This window comes from Apaloderma vittatum, unplaced genomic scaffold, assembly GCF_000703405.1.
Source record: "Apaloderma vittatum isolate BGI_N311 unplaced genomic scaffold, ASM70340v1 scaffold3368, whole genome shotgun sequence".
Taxonomy (NCBI): domain Eukaryota; kingdom Metazoa; phylum Chordata; class Aves; order Trogoniformes; family Trogonidae; genus Apaloderma; species Apaloderma vittatum.
Window position 1 is genome coordinate 19,884 of NW_009731098.1, and position 5,518 is coordinate 25,401.

Sequence of the window (5,518 nt, forward strand, 5' to 3'; positions counted from 1 at the left end):
AAATTACCGGCGTGTGTGTGAGCAGCATACCCACCCTCCCTCCCTTGCTAAAACATAAGTTGTCTACCTGCCACTGGGGGGGAATTTTTCTCCTCTACAAAAATGAATTGACTGCAGTCTCCTCAGGGGAAGCTCTCCTAGAGCTTTTCAAGATAGAACAATTGTTATGTTTGCCTTTCTGTTTCATAATCTTGGAGAGGCTCCATCCTAGGAGTTTTCATATAAAGATGTACCTCTCAGAGAGAATATCTGTACTCCACAGACAGACTTTTTTTGAGCACAGGGGCTTTCTTCTGTTTAAGCTCTTCGCCTTGATGTGGCAGGCAATCCTATACTGGGCAGTCACCTATTGATACTCTGGACGCTACTAGTCTTCACCACTCTCTGCAGAGAGCACCGAGCTGCACCGCACATTTCTCTGCAGAAGAGGTTCAGCCACAGCGGTTGGAAAAGGCTGCAGTGCAGGGAAGTGCCTGGGATATATGTAGGTCTTCAGGATAGGTTTATCTGACCTACAAAGGTGCTAAAGGTGCAATGCAGGAACCAAGGATGGATCCTTTGGTCAAAATTCTACTGCTTCAGTGCGTGCATGCAGCCTCTCTCTGTATTACAAACATTGCTATTGCTGTGTCTTCAGTGACGTTTCCAGTTTGCAAAAACAATTGGGATTAGTTGAGACAAGAGCCCCTCTACAGCTGCTGAGCATTGATTTAGGCTGGTAGACCACCCCTATAGTTAAAGATAGACAAAATGTAGTGTAGTAAAGCCAATCAAAAGGTATACATGCTGGTTTTGTTTAGCTACTACTAGGCAACAAACAGCTTCAACTTTTTCTACCCATCAGAAAGGATTTGGGTATGTTTTATCATGTAAAATGTATTACAGCTCAAAACAGGAGTTATGTCTGCAATTGCCGTTATTTGCTCAAGAGTGCATTTCTGTAGGTTAGTAGTACTGAAAATTGTTGGCACAGTGGTTTTGTTAACTGAAGTAAAAACAGATCGTGGTTCACAGAGCAAATAGGATCATGGGATTATTAAAATTGAAAAGCAGCTCTGGAAGTCTGTAGTCCAAAATTCTGTCCCAGGCAGGGTCAGCGATGAGATCAGATCAGTCTGCTCAGAGTTTAATCCAGTCTGGTCTTGAAAAATCTCAACAGATGGAGACTGCGCAGCCTCTCTGAGCAACCTGTCTCACTGCTGACTGTCTTTCTTCATGGTGAAAAAGTTTCTTCTTAGACTAGCTCTGAACCTCATTTGCTTTGGCTGATGCCCACTCTCTCATCTTCCTGCAGCTCATCCCTGTGAGGAGCTAGACTCCATCCAGCCTAGGCAATCTTCTTCATGGCCTCTGCCCTAGGTATCAAGGTTGCTAACAGGTGCCCCCAAAGCCTACTTTTCCCCAGGCTGAACCAGCCTCCTCCCTCTGCCTCCCCTCACAGGGCAAATACTCCAGCTTTGTCACCACCTTGGTGACCTTCTGCTGCCCTTGCTCCAGTTCTACAACATCATCTCTCTACTGGGACACCCAAAACTGGACCAGTACACATGATCTTGTTAAAATAGACCAGTCTAAAGCCCATTGTACAGTTTCCTCCTCTGTGAAGTCTAATTCTATATAGCTTTCTTTAAGCCAGCTCCACGTCTTTTTCCTACAATGTTCATGTTCACACACTTGACTGTGTGTGCTAGCAATGCAATTCTGAGACAGAGCTGCTGATATTAACGTGTGTCTGCAGAGCTGCGCCCTTTCCCTTACCCGCTGTGCAACATACTGTGACATCTCCATGAGGTGTGAACTCAGACATCACTCCGACCATGTGGCATCACTGCTTCTGGAAACAAAAGAGCCACCTGCATACTAGTTAAATGTCCTTGCATTGGATTTCCACCACGAGTGAGGTGGAAAGGGCAGGTGGAGATGATGGTTTGGCTCTGGCTGGAAGCTCTGCTTGTCTCTTGCCTCTATCCAACTGTGAGGTACCAGGCTGTGGGGAGCACAATACCTGGCTCGAGAAGGGTGTCCAGAACCCACAGCAGGGCTGCAATCTGTGTTATTCATTTCCCTGTGACTGGAGGTGGCCAGTGCAGCAGTTTATTTGGAAAATCAAGAGCTCACTATGCTATGTGCAGGAACTATCATATTAATGGTGGATCCAGACAGCCCCTCACCGCTACAAATTCTGTATTAAAAAAGTACTCATCTTCCATCGTGAGGGAAAAGAAAGGGATGCTACTTTAAATGTCTAAGCTGTGGTCATTTAACTGGAAAAAAAATCAGTGTTTATTGCTTTCATATGCCTAGGACCACCAGGTGGCAATCTAAGAAAAAGGATAAGTGTGTCTCCAGCACCTGCCATGTATACCCCAAAAATCAAAATAAATTTGAAATATATTCAAAGACAGGTATTTGGTCTCTTCTGAGTTGTTTAAATGCGGTTCCAGTGCTAAGCATTTCTTATCATGAAATGCTGATTTTGAAAGCATTCTTTCTTCTGTTTTGGTCCCAACTGCAGCTGGGAAACTCTCTACAACTTCAGGAAAATAAGCACCTCCTAATTTCACAGGGGCTTATTGTCTGTTACATAGATTCTCCCTCACCCCAACATCTCAATCTGAAGAGGACATAAAAAAGTTGATTTTTTTCTTACTTTGTCTTGTTGAAGTGTAAAATGAGACTTGTTTTCCTGCATCTGTTTCAGTGTCAATGTCTTGTATTCTGAAAGGTTACTTAACCATGTGGAAGACCCAGGAAGGATTTAAGCTCGTGAAGTCCGATGCACCTCCTGACGGCAGCTGTGATTTTTAAATTATGAGTTAACATATTGGATCATATGATGAAACTCCCCCAAGCTCTAGTGACTTGTATTTTAGGAACATTTTAAACAAGAGAAAGCATCCTTATGCCTACTAGCTACTGATGAATTTCCTTTTCCTTCTGTGGGTTTGTCCGATTATTTTTTTTGAATCCACGCAAACCCATAATTCACTCAATGATTAGTGGGAAAGAATTCCACAGGTGTTAAGTCCATGTCAGTAAGAAGGTGCATTTCTTGTTTGTTCTGAACATTTAATGCCTCCTTGTTATTTTATAGAAGTATTTATATTTAAAAGAAAAGCATTAGTTGTTTTTCACTGTCTTGTCATTCATGATTTTATAGACCTCTGAATTACTCCCCACCCATGGATTTATTTTCTAGTTGAAAGAGTCCTGCAGTAATTAAGTGTCCTTTTAATGGCAGCTGTACTCTTTCTTTCATTGAACTTAGAGCCTCTTCCCCAGCATTACAATATTTGTACCAATAAAGATGTATTTTTTATTTTTTTTTTGCACCTTTTCATTTGGACTAGATGACCTTCAAAGATCCCTTAGTCCAATGCATTCTATTATTCTATGATTAATATTTGGCTGGCAGTACGTAGTCAACCAAACTGTTAATTTGCCAGCACTTCAGATAATTTCCTTTTTTTGTTTTGAAACAAGTAAAAACTTTCTTATTGAAGCATTTAAGGCACATGATGCTATCTTTAGGGTATTTGTTACAGAGCGTAGCTTCTTGTCTTTAGATTGTTTTGTTCTTTCCTCATTTAAGTGATAAACTGTTTTTTCTAATGGTCTGCAGTGACAAGTTGCAGAGACCTCACAATCACCATGCAGTGTGGAACGATTAGCACTTGCTGTTAAAGGATAAACCTAATACTAAAATAACAGGGTAGCCGCAACCCAAGACTGAAGGTACTGGCAACATATGTTTGGGACGTCTGCGCAGCAGCTGCTATTATGCCTCCTGTGTCTTTGCAGCTCAGTCAGTCACAGTGGTTAGAATTTACTTTATTGACTCAGTAAAAATAGAGGATACTGGTGAGTGATTTCTGTGATTTGGTGAGAGCCTTTCTAGCCATGTCAGGAAAGAGGTTTTCACACTGTGTGGAAAGCCTCCCAGCAGACATGGCAGATGCCAGTAACCTTTTTCAGTTGACCTTGGCAACAAAATTAGCAGAGGAAAAAGTCTCCATAGGATTTTACAGATTTAAAAATAAAAAAAATCATTGATTTTTTTTAAGTCCAAAGAAAAGTGCTGTAGCTGTTCAACTTGTCCTTTCGCATAACATAGGAGGTAATTATTGTACCCTGTTGGGTTACCGAGCAGTGCAGTAATTTGTGGTGTTTTTTGGTTTTTTCCATGGCAGCACTTTGTTAACAGGAAGGTCTTTTAAAAAGCAAATGAAATTTCAAACATCTTCTTGCTCCTCCACAATTCACTCCCTCACTACAATGTGGCCAAAAGAGGTTCTCTAAAAGCAAGGAGGAGCTTGCAAGACTGTGCTATTGGTCTTAGAGCCTTGTTGTGTTACAGTGGTGCTGATGGGGCTGACTGGTCATCTGTAAGACACCAAAGCATGGTCTGCTTGCCATCAAGAGAAGTCATGTAAAAACCTAGTACCCGCTTGTCTCTATATGTCTTGAGGAAGAAAATGAAAGTTTGGTTTTGATACGCATCTAAGAGGAAACAAATGTTAGAAAAATGTTGTCTAGAGTTGTCCCTAGTCTTTCCTCTCCCAATGGCTACGTGATTGAGAGTAGAAACTGGGATTCTAGACATAGCAAAAACCCAGCCCAAACCAAACAATAATGTCAGTGTCTGGGATATCAGTTCTCACTCTCAGCCTGACCGAGCACAGCTTCAGTGTGGCAGAACCATGACAAATGAAGATGTTGGAGAGTTTTGAGATTTGCGTAAGAGCTCAGGTGGTTGCAAATCTCCTGCCCTGCCTGGGAGCAGACTGTGCTCTGCTGTAGTGACGATGATGATGTGTGCATGGAGCCTTATTCTGCACCTTGTGCTTCTGTGTAGGTGTGGGAGAAAGGTGAACATATGCTTTTGAAGAAGCTCTCGCATCCCTGTTTTCTTCTAAAGGTGCCATATGTGCTCTCTGAGTCACTGGAACGTGGTTTACCCTGTGATAGGAGTAGCTCTTGACAGTGCTGCTGGTGCAGCAGGCTCAGAGGTCAATATGGAGGTTGATATGCTTTTGGATCCGAGATTCGTGTTCTGCACCATCCCCTCGGCTACTGGTGATGACAAGCTTAGTCTTCCTACAGATGGGCTGGAGGGACTTGGTATTTTTCTTCTTTAGGGTCTTTTTCTTATAGACATCTTCCCACCTTGTACTGCAGCTGGGTGTAAACACTTTTTTAAGCATCTACAATATTTTGTCAACAGGTTGGCATCTGAAACTGGCCAGAGTTCTGACTTTGACTGTGATGCTGTTCCCATGTTCAAATCTCAAAGCAGTTTGATATGTCTCATGGCAGTGTGTCTGCAGACAACCAATTCACCTCAGCTTCAGAAAGCACACCATGTCCCAGGCAGGCGTTCTGGTTTTTTTTGCCATCAGCTGTTGGCTAATACAAACAATATTCACTTCCCAAGTGGTACAGATATGCAGATGAACCTTTCACAGGACAATGGCAGTATGAAGCTTTGCTAGCAGGCATTCACGACATGTGGAGGCAT